This window comes from Astyanax mexicanus, chromosome 5 (genome assembly GCF_023375975.1).
Source record: "Astyanax mexicanus isolate ESR-SI-001 chromosome 5, AstMex3_surface, whole genome shotgun sequence".
Lineage (NCBI taxonomy): Eukaryota > Metazoa > Chordata > Actinopteri > Characiformes > Acestrorhamphidae > Astyanax > Astyanax mexicanus.
In genome coordinates this window covers 14,489,634-14,509,923 of record NC_064412.1, presented here as the reverse complement: position 1 = coordinate 14,509,923, position 20,290 = coordinate 14,489,634, and positions in this window count along the sequence as shown.

Sequence of the window (20,290 nt, the reverse complement as noted above, 5' to 3'; positions counted from 1 at the left end):
ATACAGCTGTCAGGTAAGTGGGTGTTGGGAGGCCATGGAGCTGACAGATAAGAGGCTATCAGATCTGATGGCCCTGCTGATATGAATGATGGGTGACGTAGAGGGGTGTAGAGGGCTTGGCTGAGGGTAAAGGGTAAGCCAGAGACCTGACACATTCACACTCGCCTCGGATTGAGGACCTGACCTCGATGTCTATTAATGATAAGACAACAGCATTACTTGTACTGCAGTGATGTAGCTATTCTGGGATAAAGCAGCCGGACTTTTATAAAGAAACATCCATTTTTGTGTCTTTAGCCTTTACAGATATAATACACTTAAGTTAATATTATTTAAATATTCAAATAAAAAAAAATAAGATGATATTTTAAAGTAAAAAATAATACTATATCATCAATATACAATATTTTGCACCACTGTCATGTGTAAAAAGTGGTAAATAACAAGTTTTTCCTCAATATTAAATGCAATAATCTACACATCAAGTCAAGTCAAGTCAAGAGGCTTTTATTGTCATTACATCTGAGTACAGGTACACAGTGTGATGAAATTACGTTCCTCCGGAACCATGGTGCAACATAGAACAACAAGCAATAGACAACACTAAAGTGCAGGAGTGACGACAGTGCAACATAAAATTATAAAATTATAACACTAAATAACAATAAATACAATAAATACAAAGGACGAGACAATTTAAAGACAGGACAGTGCAGTACCGATACGGTATAATAAGTGTATAGTGGGGATAAGGTGCAGAGATGTGTGACATACTGTAACATATAGAACATATATAATCACAGCAGTTACTGAGGTAGAGTTTATAGTTTTTAAGAGTGCAGCAAATAAAGTCATGTCAGCCTCTGTGTGCTGACTGGGTGTGTGTGTGGGTGAAGTTCAGTTCTTGTGAGTTTAAAGGGGGGGGGGGGGTGTACAGTTTAGTTTTGTGTGAGTGTGTTGGGTGAGTGGTGGGTGGGGTGGGGGTTCAGTTCTGTCTCTGTGCGTTGAGAAGTCTGACTGCCTGGTGGATGAAGCTGTTGCAGAGTCTAGTAGTGGAGGCTCGGATGCTCCTGTAGCTTCTGCCGGACGGCATCAGACCCGAAGAGTCCGTGTGAGGGATGGGTGGGGTCGTCCACAATGCTGGTGGCTTTGCGGATGCAGCGTGTGGTGTAGATCTCGGCGATGGAGGGAAGAGAGACTCCGATGATTTTCTCAGCTGTCCGCACTATCCGCTGTAGGGTCTTGCGGTCTGAGGTGTTGCAATTCCCAAACCAGCCGGTAATGCAGGTGCTCAGGATGCTTTCTACAGTCCCACATAACTATGAAGACATAATTTATATGACATAAAAGACAAATTCCATAAAAATATAAAAAAATTAGGAAAGTTGTGCTCCCCAAGAGTTGTGTCACTGGTGTTGCCACATAGTAAAAAATAGTACAAATTCCAAATTAACAGCATTACTCCACTTCTATGTATCTATTTTTGGTACCACTTTAAAATAGGACTACCCTTATAAATGGTTTACAAATATTTTAGAAACTAAATTATTAAGTATTATTGGTTAGGTTGTAAATGCCTTAAAACAATGGATAAGCAGTTACAACACATCAAATAAAAAGGCAGTAGAAACTAGTAGAAATTAGTGTGGAATCACTATTTTTTTAACTCACTGTTGTCATTTCTATCCATGTTGTTATTTATTTATTAACTGCTTATTAATGAGTTTTAAAGTAGTTGCAGCCTAATTAATGACCATTAATAATCTCCTTTATTAACCATTCATAAACGCTTTATAAAGGTAGTTTAAAGTGGGAACCTATTTTCTGAAGATCTATGAAGTCCAACACATTAAGTCCACTGTCCACTGTATTCCATTAAAACAAACACACCATTCCTTTCTTATCAACTTCTCACACAAGACCCAAGTACTAAAAAGTGTAATTACTAATTATGGACTTAAGGTATAATGGGAAGATTCTGTTGAGTGAAAAAGATTATTATGCCTTAAACAGACAAAAAAAACATTAAATTGACATCACAGGTTATTGTCAGTAACATAGTTAAATATATGTCCATAGATTTCAGTTGCAGGAACAGGACCAACTTGTATTTGGTATGAAGGCTATATTTGTTCAGATAGACCGGTACATCTTATAACTTTCACCTGGAATGCAGCCAGTTTATAAAGAAGCAGTAATTAAGTAGAGAGTAAGTGAGTAGAGTGTGAAAATGAACTTAAACCTGCTGTTTGTTGGCCATTTGAATGTGAGTCTGCTGCTGCTGCTGCTGCTGCTGGAAAATCCTGACATTATAAAAAAAAGCTGCAAGATAACTTCAGATAAAGTAGTGATAGTCTTTTACTTACTTATGAAAGAGCTTTTTTTGCCATTTCCATCTGACTATTTTTGGTTGCCAGATATTTAATGCATCCTTATAGTAAAGTCATGACAATGCCAGAAACAACATAGGAAAAAGAAAAAGAAAAACATATATATTTTGTAAACATGTATGATGTGCTAATTCACTTTTCTTTTATCAGATATGCATGTGTTTAAAATGCAATGTTTTAGGAATCTGACATCGCAAAGTATCGCAAGGTATGCTCTCTGTAACATGTTTATTAAGAGTGATCTCTGAGTGTGAGCAATTTCTCTCTGGGTCTGAGTAGCTTGAATTGCTCCACCAGTTTTCCTGAACTTTCTTTTACCAGCCAACTGGTTTTCTAAGAGAGATGGATTGCCTGGGGACTTATCACCTAATAGCTCCCCCAGAGGGAGAGGGAGAGATAATTAGACCTCCGTTCTCACTTTTTCTCCTCTTGTCATCCTGTGTGCAGTCAGTGTACTACTGTGGTGTTTGTGACTAGTACCTTTAGTAGTGAACATCTGAAGATTTCTTCATATGTTTAGGAACTTTGGAAACATGACAGATTAAAAAGATCTATTAAAGACCAAAATAAATGAAAACAGACTGAATTCATAGAATGAACAAACTATGCTAGGGTTTATCTAGTTTGCAGAAACATCAGTGGATTGGATCCAGTACGTTACATCATACAGTACATACAGTGGTGTAAAAAAGTGTTTTGCCCCTTCATGATTTCCTATTTTTTTTAAATGTTTTTCACTCTTAAATATTTCAGATCATCAAACTAATTTAAATATTGGAAAACCCTCCAGTGTTTTAAAATTACAACAACTCTGTAAAGATGAGTGGAGCCAAAATTCCTTATTGCAAGAAAGACTCATTGCAAGTGACCACAAACGCTTGACCGCAGTTGTTGCTGTAAAGGGTGGCCCAGCCAGTTATTTGGTTTAGGGGGCAAACACTTTTTTCTCCCTTAATAATAAAACCCTTAATTCAAAAACTGCATTTTCTGTTTACTTGTGTTGTATTTAAATAATATTCAAATTAGTCTGATGATCTGAAACATTTAACACACTAAAAAAAGTAAGTACAGTTAAAAGAGTACAAAGCTTGTCGCTGGGGCTGTACCCTATATTGAGGTACAAAAAACTACCTTTCAGTGAAAGAACTTTTTGGTACCCATGGTTTTTGTGCCAGTAAAGATTATAAACATTATCATCAACTAAATATGGCTCAAAAACTTGATGATCCAAAATTGTCTGGCTTTCAAATAAAAAATGTGCAATAAAATATATATTTTTTATTAGTACAGTGATACAGAATACTGAATGTACCTTTTGGCTGGTTAAATGGTACAAATTTGTACTTATTGCTGTTAGAATTTACTTTGTACTTGACAGGGAACAAATCTGACCCTGTAAAGACCAGTATTGTACCATTAAGGGTACAATTATGAAGAGTGTACCTCTGAGTACAAAAAAGTACTCATATCGTACCTCTGTTTTTTAGAGTAAAGGGTGACAAACCTGCAAAAAATAAGAAATCATAAAGGGGGAAAACACTTTTTCACACCACACTACCTGAAAACAAAGAATATTTTCCATAGCGTTTGATTTAGTGTGTAAATGGGTAAACTTTCAAAACACACTATTCACCCAGGCAAGCTACGCACCAAAAAAGTGTGTTCATAATTTATTGGGCTTGTGATGTCACAAAACCAACACATTTGTATTATACCACTTATTCAGCCTATAGCACTTTACCTTCTATCAATAGAAAATATCATATCCACATCATCACTGTTGCACATTACAACTTTACAGGAGGAGCAAAACATTATTCACTTTCAATTAAAGTTAATGCAACAAGTATATTTCACTGTGATTATGAAGTATTTTAGATGACCTGTTCATCATAAATGTTTTAAACAATGCAGAGAACACTGATCATATTCAAATTCTATGCAAATTCTTAACCACTTCTTTTTAGACAAGGTTTTCTTTTAGACATCTATTTACTCAACTCATATTTATGGGCAATTTGACTTATCCAATTTACAAGTTTTTAAGACATTGGAAACCAAAGTACCCAGTGTAAACCCATAAAAATATGCTATGTTATAAAATAAATGCAGATACAAGGATTTTACAGGAAAGCAATAGAGTTATAGTTGTACGTTTAATTCTAAGGAATATAACGAATGTGTAATATAGTAATGTAAACATAATGGTTAAATGAAAATAGTTTTGGTAACATGTCATTATACAGTATAAAAATAATGTGAGGTGAAATATGGACCTTTAATTTACTATTAGTGGATATTTGCCACAGGCTCACAGTCTGTCTGCATATCCTTTATATGTGCAATATAATATATCCTTTATATGTGCTTTCTTGTGAGCTTGAATCATTCACAGAATAAAACCCACCAAACAACACACATTGATTTTACAGATGATGATATTGGAAGCAGAAATCTGATCAAATTAAAACACTCTCTTTGTATACTCACACAGAATATGCAATATTTAAAACTTTAGATGTATAAACCATAAACTGCACATCTGCTATTGGACAATAATAAAATCTGTTTGTGTTTGGGTACTATCATTTGTTACACACTGAATCAGTACCATAAGAATACAGGCTTTGAAACAAAGGCTGTTGCCCTTTGATGGTGAAACAGATTGCATCTAAAAGGCTTTATAATTCAAATTAAAAAAGCACTGGAGCTGTAAATAATCTCAGGGGCAGAGAGTTATTTTTTTAAACAGGCAGGAGCCAAGGCAGCTCATCAGCACCCATCTGGCCCATCAGGACCCATCTGGCAGAAATGATTGGCCAAAGGCGATAGCTCATACTGTGTACTGATTACTCACAGTGTGCCCCCTGTAGGTTTAGTGTGGATTCAAACCGAACCGTGGAAATGTCTTCACTCACCACAGACTGCACACTGTCACCAGTGCAGATGTTTCCATTAATTATATCTGAGAAGGCAAATGGAGCATCACACTCAGTGAAATGATGAGATCCTGAATGAGGTACTGAGACGTATCCAGCGGAATCAGTGTTAATCTCATCAACTAAAGCACAGGTACAGACAGAAACAGCAAGACGAGTCAAAAATAGCAAGAGTCCCCTTCCCTATCACATACAGACATGTATAAAGTATACGAGAGACCCAGATCTGAGTAAAAGTTCAAGAACTCTATAAAAAAATTACTTGAGTAGAAGCAGAAGTGTTCTTGGAAGAACTAAAGTATTTAACATTTTTGTACTTAAGTATTGCAAGTAGTTAATTTGAAAATTAAAGATATTCTTATAAGATCAGCTTGATTGCTTGTTTTAATTAATGATAAGAAGCTTCAACAAATCCATTGACAGTGCAGAGCATCTGCTGAGCTGGCTTTAGTGATAATATAGATTTTTAATAATTCCTAATTTTTTTATAATTACAACAACTCACCACATACAAAAATGTATTAAAGAAAAATTTACATTATAAGCCTGGATAAGTTGAATTTACTTAAAATATTTAAGCAAACCAGTTGCCTTAAAGTTAAGTAATGGGTAATGAAAACTTAAGTTATTACAATGCAAAGGGAAGTTGATTTAACTTTTTTATTTTTGCTATACCAATTCATTTGCCCAATAATTTAAAAATAAATATTCACACTGTTAGCCTGGAAACGGTAAATTTAGAGGTCAGACAGTTAATAATCACAATATATAATCCACAAGTTTACCTAAGGTAGCCCCAGGGGGAATGACTACACACTGATGGTGAGTATCAGAATCTGGAGGACACACCCAGTATGCAAATAGTTTGTCCCAATAGACTAAACTCAATTATTATAAGTTGATTCAAATCAAAGGTCTCCGTTTGAATGTATACATGCCCACAAATGTTCAGTAACTCAGTAAACTCAGTAAAAGTTGAGTAATGTTTGGAAATATCCAATTTTACATAAAACAGACTTAATTTGTTTGAGTTCAAATTAATTGTGGATTTACAGTGTAGTAAAAGTAGGAGAAAAACAATAATCCTTCAGTAGATACAGATACAGCATTTAGTACTTACGTATAGTAGAGAAGTAGTTCTACTTCGTAACTATACATCACTGATCTCACAAATCTGACCAATAGTGGTGTTTGTTAGCATTTAGCATTTTACCATTGTGAAGTTTGGAGAGGAATTCGAGTAACATTTTATCGCTGTTGGACAAAAAAGCTAATTAGAGTCAATGATTTGTATAACAAACATCTGTCAGTTTTACTTTACATAATGTCAGTTTTATGATAAATTAACCAACAGAAATGATAAAATGATTCAAAATCCTTACATTACATTGACCTCCATTAAAAGTTAAGAAGTAATTTTCTTTCCCTGTAAAGTTGACATATTGGAGATACAAGGGTTTTACACAACAGCAACAACTGACCTTCTGCATTATTATCCTAATTTATCATTTTCTACCTTCTCCTTCTTAGACGGGGAAGCAGTGTAAATGTGCTAATTGAGCTCTGTAATGTTTAATCTGTGCAGCACATTGTAAAGAAAGAGTAAAAGGTATTTAGACCAGTTTCTCTTTGCTGAGTGAACAGTGTGACCTTTCTGTGTTTGGAGGAGCCGGTTCGCATGGTGTAGCCATGGTGACGCTCGCAGTATGAAGTCACTCACGCTCCACAGGCCTCAGATTACACAGATTACAGAGCCGCTCTCCGCTAATCATCACAGCTTCAACCTGCTGCCAGAATCCAGCTCCAGCTGAGTTAAGATTAATGCTGTGCTCCGGACACACCCAGCCACAGACCAGAGGAAGGAATGGAGAGAGAGAGAGAGAGAGAGAGAGAGAGACAGAAAGAGAGAGAGAGAGAGAGAGAGAGAGAGAGAGAGAGAAGGAGAGAGATAGACTGATGAATAGAAAGAGACATTGCAAGTGGTAGAAAATAGGTGGCAAAAAAGGCATAGCGCTGGGGCAAAGGGCTAAATGAACTGCATTTTCTTGGAAGCTGCTGTGAAATTGCCAAGTTTCACTCCAGTTGCTTACACCCTAGCCTTATATGATAATCAAAAGAGTATTGTTATTTAAATAAAACAACTCATTGTGTTTATTAACATATTGTTCACTGCATAGTTATTAAAATGTTATACAAACACTGTGTAACAACACTTTTTTCAAAATTTACTCTGAATGAACATTCTATTTTTAAGTTTTTTTTTGTGGGGTTTTCTTTTTTTGTATATATATTTGTTATAGACATTTCAAATATTTATTTATTTATTATTAATTTTCATATAATAAAAAAATGTTTTGACACTAGTAACACCATAACCTGTATATTGCTTTGTTATCAAGGGACTGAAGAACCCAAAGACACTTGTTGTATGTTAAGCAAGTGATTTTCTAACATTCATTTAATTAACGTGATATTTTACTATGACAGGATGGACCACATGATAAATAATAGGTGAAATCATATATTATAATATTATATTGACTAACCTGCAGCAAGCTACTTTAGTCAATGGAAAATAAAACAGTGTAAAGGTTGGAATGTCCCAAGATGGGAGAGTGGACAGGACATTTTTTGAAATGTTAAAAAATAAATAGCTTGATATTTTTATGAAAAAGATCAACTAATTGAATTAAATTTAACCCCTAACAGGCCAGAATTTTTGTCAATTGTCTGCCTGACATTACACCACTAAATCTTGAGAATTTCTATTAAAGCATTACGTAAAAAGCTTTCATGTTTGATAAGGATCATTACAGAAAAACATAACTGTAATTGTAATAGAAAAAACATATTTAAGAAAATATAATATAAGTAAATTTGCTAATGTCAAGATATAATGAATAAAATCATAAAATTGGCTCTTTCCTGAACTTCATTTTAAATTCAATATTTTCCTGAATACAAATCAAACAGTTCATGTCCTCTAAACCTGTCAGGAGTGCATAGCAGGGAGAACCAGGGGGCGGACGTAAATGCAGGTAATGCGGATTTATTGCAAAAATAAATACATAAATAAAAAAACCAAAAGAAACACACAACCTAACAGACGTGTAGCACGCACAAGAACTCACACCATACTGAAGACAAAGGGGCTATAAATACACTCACACACAATGGGAAACACCTGTTGTCACTAAAGAGGGGGAGGAGCTACAAATGAATACAGGTGGGAGCACTAAAGACAGGAGCGGAGACAAGGGGAGAGCCATGTGCTCTGATCAATGAAAAACAAAGGAAGGGAAAAAACATGAAGGCTGATGAGGGACAGGGCAAAAACGTGACATTAGGCCCTCCCAAATGCGCAACTCCTGGGGCGCATAAAAAACAAACAAAAAAAAACCCCAGGCGCCGGTAAGGAGAGAGACAGGAAAACCCGAAAAAGTGAAAAACAGGACAAGAGAGGGGAACAGAGACCAGACATAAGACTAAACGCGAGAAATACAAGAAATAAAGTCACTGAAGCCTCAAAGCCACGGGCACGGAGGCTAAGAGAGGGCGCTGCTGCTGTCTCCATAGCAAAGGTGGCTATAGAGCCACGGACACGAAGGCTAGGAGAGGGCGCTGCTGCCATCTTAGCAGGGATTTAGCAGGGGTGGCGGAAGCCACAGAGCTACAAAGTTCATGGAGACCGGCGCTGCTGCCGCTGTCGTCGGTGCGACGGGGGTCGCGGACACGGGGACCGGCGCTGCTGCCGCTGTCGTCGGTGCGACGGGGGTCGCGGACACGGGGACCGGCGCTGCTGCCGCTGTCGTCGGTGCGACGGGGGTCGCGGACACGGGGACCGGCGCTGCTGCCGCTGTCGTCGGTGCGACGGGGGTCGCGGACACGGGGACCGGCGCTGCTGCCGCTGTCGTCGGTGCGACGGGGGTCGCGGGCACGAGGACCGGCGCTGCTGCCGCTGTCTTCGGTGCGACGGGGGTCGCGGGCACGAGGACCGGCGCTGCTGCCGCTGTCTTCGGTGCGACGGGGGTCGCGGGCACGGAGCTTACCCGCTACGTCCAGGGTTAGGTGAGTTCTTCTGTCAGGAGTGCATAGCAGGGAGAACCAGGGGGCGGACGTAAATGCAGGTAATGCGGATTTATTGCAAAAATAAATACATAAATAAAAAAAACCAAAAGAAACACACAACCTAACAGACGTGTAGCACGCACAAGAACTCACACCATACTGAAGACAAAGGGGCTATAAATACACTCACACACAATGGGAAACACCTGTTGTCACTAAAGAGGGGGAGGAGCTACAAATGAATACAGGTGGGAGCACTAAAGACAGGAGCGGAGACAAGGGGAGAGCCATGTGCTCTGATCAATGAAAAACAAAGGAAGGGAAAAAACATGAAGGCTGATGAGGGACAGGGCAAAAACGTGACAAAACCTTTAGTTTTGTTATGTTGAGTTGAGATTACAAAGGGTTTTTTATCACCTACACCTGTAGTCCGTATATGGGACAAGGCATGTTAAATGGTTAAACAATCTTAAAAATTAAGAAAGAATAAAATATGCAGAGGTGGAAAGTAACTAATTACATTTACTCACATTACTGTAATTGAGTAGATTTTAGGAGTAATTTGTAATTTTTAAAGTAGTTTTTAAAATAGGTAATTTTACTTTTACTCAAGTTCATTTTGACACAAGTAATTTACTTCACTACTTTGGAAAACTCCCCGTTACTGAGTCAAAAATAAAATGCTGGGGGAAAAAAAATTGTTTGAATAAAAAATGTTTATGTTTATTATGGTTAGCGGGAGAGACGCTGTGTAAATCAGCTGTGTAGCCTGGGGTCTGTGTGCGTGGCTCGGGGGAACCGGTGTTTTGTCGAGTTATCCTACCCATCGATTAACATTTGCTTTGTATGATTTAATGTTTTTGTTATATTTCCTTAAGTTTTTATTGGGAACATTAAACAATCTGCTTGAATGTTAAAAAAAACATGTAAATAACATAGCACTGGCAAGTTAAAAAATAATAATGAACTGTAAAATTATAAAAATACGGTTTATAGTCACCTATATGACCATAACTTTTTAACAGTAAAGAAAAAAAATGGATCATAGAAACCTATGCCACTTGTTCTTAAAAAATGTTTTATGGGGTGGTCTGAACAAATACTGCCTGAAAGGTCCAAATTATTTAATTTACTAACTATTTAATTTATGATTGTTGTACTTTTTTACATCAAATAATTAAAAGTAACTATGTAACTTTTACTCTCTTTAAAGTAAATTTTCAATTGAGTACTTTTTTACTTTTACTCGAGTAGAGTTTTGATGGGTACTTTTACTTTTACTTGAGTAGAATTTTAGCAAAGTAAAGGTACTTTTACTTAATTACAATTTTTCAGTACTTTTTTCACCTCTGAAAATATGTTATGTAGTTTTAAAGAGTTTTAAACTTAAAAATAAGCAGTAAACATGGAACACTGGATCTCTGGATTCAGAGACTCCCTGTATTACTCGGAATATTCAAAACTAAACTAAATTCTTCTCAGAAAGGATGGAGAGATGGAAAGAAGGAGCGCTTTTTTAGCACATACTGTGGGGTGCCTGATTGAAATTCTATCTGACGGCAACGTTTGGCTCTCAATGATTCTTCCTTCGCCCGGTAATGGCCATCTCTCCAAGAGCACCATCCTCCATTAACGGCACTGATTAACCCAGACGTGTGTGAGCGTATGTGTGTGTGTTCTGCCCACCTACTGATGGAGACACACAGCATAAGGGCCTTAGATAAGGAACGGAGAGAACGAGGGAGAGATGGAGGCAGAAGTGGAGGGAAGGAGAGCTGGTTAAAATGTATGAGTTTTAGCCCTGCTCATTTAACCCAGTTCATTTGGCTGAATGAAATGGCAGCCCTGAACCAACGGCTGGGGATGAGATTCTGTCTCCTGCTCTCACTGAGGTGCTGACCCTGTCTGTCAATTACATATCGCTTGTACTTGATATGGGATAAAACACACACACACACTCATGCGCCCACACAGGGGAGGTGTATGGAGGGAGAGTTGGGACAAGTTTAAGGGTCTGTGACTGACAGGGGCCCTGAAAAATGTATTAAACCACCTTTTTATTATTTTAATATTAAACTTCAACCCCAAATCAGACTAAGTTGACTTTTTATTTCATTGCAGACAGCATGGACCTAAGATATTTCATGCTTTAACAGGTCAACTATATTTCATTTATTAATATACATCCATTCCTGCATTTCAAGCCTGCAACACATCTGAAATAAAGTTGTAGTAAGTTCCAGTTTAGAGCTGGTAAAAAGCTTTCTCACAGTTTTTTTTAATGTTCCTTTCAATTCAACTGAATTGGCTTTCTTGTCAGGCACACTGTGTTAAATATAGCTTTACTTTAACATTGTGGACTAATACCTAAATCCATGTTCTTTCAATCTGGTATGAATAGGGCTATACGAAACTGTTTTTTTAGACACTTCTTAAACCCTTTCTTTATAAACCCCTAAACACACATTCATACAGTGTACAGTGAACAGTGTCATTTCACTAAGTGTCCTCTCATTCTAATTCTGTGGCTGCCTCTGACCTTTTCAGCTCTGCAGCTTTTACAGAGACAGGGAGTAAAAGAGAGCGGGTGAAAAGACAGAAAAAAGAGAAAGATGAAGGCTTTCATTTCATTTGGGAGATGGATGCAGCTGGATGGAATTTCCAGTGCTATTGAATCAGATGATGGAAGATTCTGGAGGCCTTGGGACAAAGTGGACTCCGTAATTGAGTTGGCTCTGGGGTGGCCATACTACAGTAGCTTATTGGTTTCAGCTTCTGACTTTCTTCTCTCTCTTTCTCTCTCTCTTGCTTTTTCTCACTCACTCTCTCTCTTTCCCTTCCTCTCTCTATTTCTGATATCTACCTGTCTATCTCAGTTCCATTCATTTTAATGCAATAATATCAGACTTATCAGAACTTATAAGTACCCAATGGTTGTTCGTCTCTCTCTCTCTTTCTCTCTCTCTCTCTCTCTCTCTCCATCAATTTATTAATCCTTTTCACACTCATTCTTGTCATTTTTTGCTTGCAGCATTTATGATTGTTACAGTATGTCTCTTAATGTTTCACCACATATTTTATTACATTAGTATTTTTAACATTTCTGATTATTATAATTAGGGCAGTTAAACCATTCTATATCATGTTTTTGTTGGGTATACTTCATTTAAATAAAATTTTATATGGACAAAAATATTCAGACCCTTTGTTATGACACCTAATAATAGCTCTGAGGGCCTATCGTTCCTCTTGATAATCATTGCAATGTTTCCAAACCTTCCACATGTGGTACATTTAGTTGATGAGACATGATTTGAAAGATCTCACAGCTAAAAACAAACCAAAGGAACCAAAGGAAGGAAGCCAGGAAAGAGTGGCCTGTAGAGCTCAGAGACAGGATTCTGTGGAGAACTAAAGAACTAAGATCTGAAGAGATGTGGATGGGAGAAACCTCCAAAAGGTCAGTCCTCATTACAGTGCTCCAATTCTTAGCTTTTTGACAGGGTGGCAACACAGAAGCCTCTTCTCAGTGAGGGGCAGTGGTGGGTTCGATACCTGAGTTTAGTCGGTCACCAATAAGGGTCTTGCATTAAGCAAGACCCTTAACCCTCACTGTTTCCTGGATGCTGCAGTGATGGCTGCCCATCCCTCTGGGCATGTGTGCTCACTGTATCACTTCTTAAAATACTCAATACAGGAAAATTATATTTAAAAGAAAATGTGGGAAGAGTACTTTATTATGATTAGTATGTAAATCATTCTGGTCAATCATTGGTTGTACATGTGTCACTAAATAAATAAGGCTTTAAATACTGTATATCTCCAGTGTTGATTCTTAACATGCAACACAAACTGAATGTGATTTTCACTTCCGTAAGAACAGTTCTTGTGCTCTTCATGAGGGATGATGTCTCTATTTGTTGCATGTTTAGTTATTACATAATCATCTTTCTATCAATTCTCTTCCACTTTATTTAAACACTTACTCATTAAAACATTTGCTATAAATGAGAAGATGCACAATAATAGTTTTTTGATTATTAGAAAAAAATATGATTCAATTATTCTCAGCACATTTTAGCTTGAACCTATTTTGTGCAAGCATGTATCACACTTCTTACCAACATTCACCTCAAGGCTTATATAACAAAATTAGCTATTGAATGGAGCTATTTTGAAAGATTCTCTTTATCATAACATGTGAAATGACTGACTGGGCTATCTGTTTTCTGCAGCCTTTTCATTCTGACTAGATAAAATCCAAAGTCCTGATTGCATTATTTTTGACACATTAGAGTAAGAGGTGGATGGCGAATTGCTTTTGAAGCTGGAAATGGGCATTCTCATGAATTACATGAATGCAAAATAATTAGAAAGTTGTTTGGGCATATAAACAAATTTATATGTAGAGTAAATTGTGTAATTTAAATATTTTGGTTATTAGTTATCAGTTATCAGTTTGTTAAGGTAAATGGTGTAATACGTGATATGTGGAATACTGCATGGTTCTATTTTTAGAAGCCTTATTATTCACACTAATGTGGACATTTTGTGTAAAAGAGAAACTTGCAATTTGTAAGTAAAATAATAAATAACCAAAACTTTAAAACAGTGGAATATTTGAAATATATTTAAAAAATATTTAAAGTTAGTAAGGGAATTGTCAAATGTGTATTAAGTGCTCAGGAAAACAGTTCACCTCCAGTGCGATATGTCTGCTCAGTTGTATAATTGCTGTTTTGGTAAACGTGTGAGTGATGTGTGTATGGTGTGTGTTGTGTGTTTTATATGCAGATTGGGTACCGATTGTGTTTTTCAGAACACACCCCTGCGTGAGGCTGCATCGTAATGGCTCTTCGTGTTCACCCTGATCCTCTCAGCTCAAATGTGACCCTCATCATAAACCACAGATTACAGGCTTTGCTACATCACTGGGCTCCATTCAAAAAACACATCTGCTAAGACACACCAATGCACACAAACCAGGAGACGTAAACATACTAAAAGACTAAGACAAAGACTGACCTTGATTGAAAAGTGCACATGTAGACAAACTCTAAATGTTGTAAATTTTTTCAGATTATGTGAAATTTTTAAACACTTGATGTATCCCTTTACATGCAAAGAAGATAAGAGATAGCCTTTTATTATCCTACTTGGGGGAATTTGCATCATTTCAGCAGCATAACCAATAGAAGAAAAAGTGCAAAGAGTATATAAAAAAAGAAAAAAAAAAGATAGACAGGAAAACAAAAGTAGATACACATCTTTTATCTAAACAAAATAAAAAAATAAATAAATTTACAAATGTACATGCTGATTGCATGTACTGATATTGCACATAAGAGTATGATATGGGTATTGGTATTGCACATAGAACAGAGTACATTGAATTATTTAACTGAGCTATAATGGATCAGCATAGTGTGGAGTGCATTTATAACTCAGAGTTTCTAATGACCCAAACTGTCCATTTTTTCCAAGTGTGCAATTCTTTAGAGAACCAAAGTTAGTACTTTGGATGTTGTTGCAAAGCAACTTTACAAAAATGTGACTGCAGGACAGAGAACCAGAAATAAACATTGAACATACAACACAAAACCCTCAGTGAGCAAAAAAGGCAAAGGCAAACTCCATCAGAGCATGTGACTAATATGTAAGGGGGGGCCCATCCTCCTCTGGTCAGGCAACTGGCAACTGATTTGTGGTGGGTGATGGGAAAAACTTCCAGAGACCTCCATCAGTCTGGCCGGACAGGTGACAGGAGAACCTGAGGGTCAAACATCCATAGCTATCAGGGCAGAGAGGTGGGCTTTTAATAACTCTGATGAAAGATGGAATTATGGAGGACAGAGCAACATGATCCGAATTTGGCTAACAACTAATAACTCTAACTTAAGCCTTACTAAGGAGAGAGCCAGAGGGTAACATAGACATGGAGGCACCCATGACAGTGTGGACTTGTAAAGGTATAATGGTATGTATTTGCATAGCTTGACAGAAAATGCTGTAGAATGCATATAAATTACAGTTATTCACAACTATTGGTTGACAAACATCATTGCTGTTCATTTATTTAACAGTATTTTACAATTAATATTACAGCAAAATTTAAAAAATTACAAATTGCACAAACTTCTCAGAATATTTACAGCAGTTCATTACAGTGTAGACTTCTCAGAAAAAAAATCTAATAGATATTGAAAAAACAGTAAGATTGTAGAGTCTATTGTAAATTGCCTGTTCAGGTTAATGGAAACACTACAATACATCTGATCATAACTTATGTAGGATGTCAACGTTGGTGCAAATCAGCCAATCAAAACAATATGGAATATCTGGAATACTGGAATGCTTTTCATTAAACAAAAACAGAACTAGCTTGGTGGAAAATACCAAATAAGCACAGTCAGCATACATTATCAAACATACACAATTGAACAGCAGTCACTTTTAAGGGGATATGCTCATAGCTATAGCATTTTACTGATTGGGTGAGAGTAAATAAGCTAAATAAGTAAATAAAATTGGAACCTCCAGAATATGTGATATACGTTTTTCAGACTTGCATAATTCAGAGAGGTAATTTAGAGAAGTGTTCACTGTAACGTTCTTTGCAGAAGAACAGTTGGTTCTTCTACAACATCACTGTAAAGAACCCTTTAGGCACCTTTATTGTAAAGAGTGTAGACACAGTGACAGAAATAATAGCAAAGCTCATAACACAACCATTATATAGAGTACCATTCCCTCCCCATATTGCATTGTCTCACTCCACTTCAGTTTGATGTATATTTTAAAATTGCATTGCTTTTTAGTCCCAGGTGCATTTGCAGCCCTGCTCTGACTCTCTTGTTTTTGCGCTAACTCAATCAGAACATTGTGTTTTTCCCTGGATGGCAGACACAGGCCCTGTGTCTTTCCATTTTCAGAGGTATCACAAGTAGTTTCCCTCCATCTCCTGCTCAGCCATTTGAAGAGGAAGAGAGCGAGAGAGAGAGAGAGAGTGGCAGGTTTGTCATCTTTTTTTATCTACATTCCATTTGCAGCTTCAGAAAGAGAGAGAAGGAAATATTAACATGTTTTGCTATTTCTAAAGGGGACACTAAAAAGCCATGTAGCTTTTGTGGCGCCTGTAAATTTACTTTTGAACCTTTCTATATAATTTAGAATGATATAAAAAGTGTGCATTTTGTTACTATGCCATCGAAGATTGGAAAACAGTGGTGTTTGAACATGTGGGGTTTTAGGATTTTTGATATTTCTGCAAAAATAAAAGTAGATTGTTTAACTTAAATAATAAACTTGGTCATTTATATTATGATGACAAGTAGCCTATGTTTCATATCTGTGAGTACCTTTGCTTCTAGTATCTGGTGAAATTTTAGCCCATTCTTCCAGACAAAACAGCTTCAGCTTGGTCATTTCAAAGCATTATTTTTTTAATAAAACAAATGTTTTTTAGGTCAATGACAGTAAGCCATCCTGGCCGAGATGTAGCAAAACCATCCTAAACTATGATACTTCCACCACCATGTTTCACAGATTTTGCTGTAGTGCAGTGTTTTGCTTTATACAAACATACTGCTTCTTATTTTAACTTTATATTTAATATATTGGTCTCATCTGTCCACAAAAAGTGTTCAATAGACTTCTGGCTTGTCCATGTGATCTGAAAAATCAACTGCAGACAGGCCTCTGATTTTTTTCTTTTTTTGGAGAACAACAACTTTCTTTTTGCAGTGCTTAAATACCTACAATTGTTGTTCAATGTTCTCCTAATGGAGGCCTTTAGTTGCTTAAAAGCTACCTTGGGTTCCTTTGGAACATTGTTCTTATATGCCTTACCCTTAGAATGATCTTTGTGGGTCTACCACCTCTGCAGTGGGTAATAATAGAAAAGAATCTTAATTTTTTTTTCCATTTGAACACAAACTGACTGTGGATTGGTGGAGTGCAAATACTTGTTGCTTTTGTAACATTTTTCCAGACTGAAAATCTGTTCTTTGTATCTCTTTTTTTGATTGTCATCCTGTTGATTAAAAACACCTGACACTAATTTCTGCTTATCCACTCACAGATATGTTATAATTTATAATTTACATTTATGTTCTAAATGGTTCACAAACTTCTAAGCATCATTGTATGTAAATAACCTTTTTTTCTGATTGGCTGCCATGTAAATTCCCTTATTCCCAAAGCAAAGTAGTCTAAAGCACTGCTTGTAACTTTATTGTAAATGAGGGATGAGCTAAACTGCTGTAGACTAAATGAATATGTAAATATGCAGCATTTTTTTTAAAGAAATCACAAGACTATGGTATTTTAAACGGGCTGTTTCTGCAGCTTAGTTTCCATATATGAATCTTCTGAACTTTAAAAGGTGAATGACGGTTGGGAGTCTGAATAGTTGCTTTGATGAGCTGGTGTGTGTTCACTGATGCTACAGTAGACTGGTGATTGCTTTATAATGGAAATGGCTCTTCTCTGATCAACCTTGCAATCTCTCATCATCAAAGGGCAAACCCTCACTCTTCCTCCTGCTCTCTCTCTCTCTCTCTCTCTCTCTCATCTAAAAGCTGAGGGTTAGACACTGAAAACAAATCAGACACAAAATCTGCTCAGTCTTCTCGTGCTGAAGTAGAGTGGTACACATACGAGGATGCGTCTGAGAGACTGTGTATTACTTATCAAGAAAAAACAAGACAATAAACAAAACACCCACAGCAATGGCTTAGAGAAGGCAAAGTGGAAAAGAGAAAGTAAGAGTGAAAAAAAAGTGTGAAAAGTGTAAGCAGTAGTAAGCAAAGAAGATTTTTTTATTATTATTTATTCAAAATAAATAAGATGAATTAATAAAAATAACAAATAATTTACACACAAAAAGAACCAAGGTATTAAAAAAAGAAAGAAAAAAAGGAACATCTTTACTATTGGCTCCTGCTATCGATTATTATCAATTATACCATCAGTGTGTAGTCTTAAGGGTTCAGTCTTAAACAATATAATTTTTCACTGCCTGTCTGCAGTGTTTTAGACCACAAGAGCAAATTAACAATTAATTTCTAGAGCTCATTTATTTTCTATAAATAGCAGCTAATTTATTGACAAAATCCTTGACCTGTATTTCCTGGAGAGCAGTGGATAACAATGCCGACTCAAGGCATTAAGACAGTATATAGCCGCATACAACCAGTAGGCCCCCAGAGCACCAAGATATCGTGATAAAAATACATATTTCTAAAAATATCATTGAATAATACAAACATAAAAGGAATACAGAATTTTAATAATTCTTATACAAGACAAAGGTAGTTTTGCATCTCCAATATTAAAGTAAAATTGTTAAGTTTATATTCTGCATAGGTTAGCTGGTTAGCTATATGATAAGATGATAATATGGTGGTTAGAGGGGCCCAAGTGAAATTCTGCTTAGACTTAAATTGGCCCTGATTCTTTTAAAGAGTATAATACTGTTACAGCACTGGGTAAAGTGTCTTTTTATTAGGAAGCATAGAAACATGTTCCTGTACTACAGCTGCTGTCCGTGGTGCTGAACCTGGGCATTTTAATCCTGCATAAGTCCAGTAAAACACTATCACAGGCTGGCAAATACAATTCAAATGTGCATCCAAGCGAGTGGTTATGTGCAACAAATAACACACTAATGGTAAGTGAGGGGGAGGATATGCAAATACAAATACATGCAAATACATGATGCCAGGAGCCAATTAAAAAGATGTATGTTATATGAAACAACACTGATGAAAAAGCCTTGGTATAACATTTAGTATACAAAAGCATTGTATACTAAAAGTAGGTTGAAAACCATTTTTAACTCATTTCATATAGTTAAGTCTTAAGTGTAGTTTCGAAATAACTTTCTAAGTTTTGGCAGGATGAACATACCTGAAATAACATATCTGAACCATCCTATAAATCCCCTTGACTTCATGACAAGTTTTACACCCTCCACTGCACCATCTCCTCCATTTAACTCCTCTAAGTTATCACTCCTTACTTTCTCTACTTATAGAGAGGGAAACTCGCTTTCTACGATAAGCTGAAGCTGCCTGAACTCCAGCCCAAAGTTCTCTGAGTTCTCTCCTCTTTCTCCTCTTCTTCTTCCTGCATTGCAATATTCTGATGGCATGTTTCCAACCAGAAAACTAAGCATTATGATACTAAATAAAATAATCTGACACAAAGTCACTTTTTATAGTGCATGAACTTTTAGCAGTGTGTTTTATTTAAACCACAAGCAGATCATTTGGGGAGGAGTATTACTCTGTGGTCTGGTCTGTCTGATTTAGAGGACAAGAGTGTCACTCTCTCCATTCTCTAAATAGATAGTCTGTGTAAAATAGCTTTGAAAATGCAGCAGAGTGTGAACAGCAGGCTGTTCGATCCAGATCATTTAAATTTACAGTGCTGTGTAAATCACTGAATGATACAGCACCAAAAGCTCTTATCCTCACAAAGTGCCTTTAAGGGAAGTTTCCAGGGACTTTAACAACAAGAATATGGCATGATAATGTTCTTTGAGCAGATGGGAACAAGAGGATGGTATGAGCTTGGAAACTTCACATACAACCAAATGACCCAATGGTTTAATTGACCTATCACCATCCCACACATACCAAATTCATTTGAACTTTGTGCTGATGATACACTGTTCAGTTCAGTTTAATGTGCATAATAGTTTTATAGCATTATCACAACTTTAAAGAAACTAAGTATATTCAAAACAACTGTTGCCAACTTAAGATTGATTATACAAAACCATTGACATTTTCTCATTTGATTACTTGACATTGTTTTCAATTAAATTTTGTATCCAACAACACTGCGGAAAAACATTTGTGATTGGAGCATATCATCTCTCACACTCTG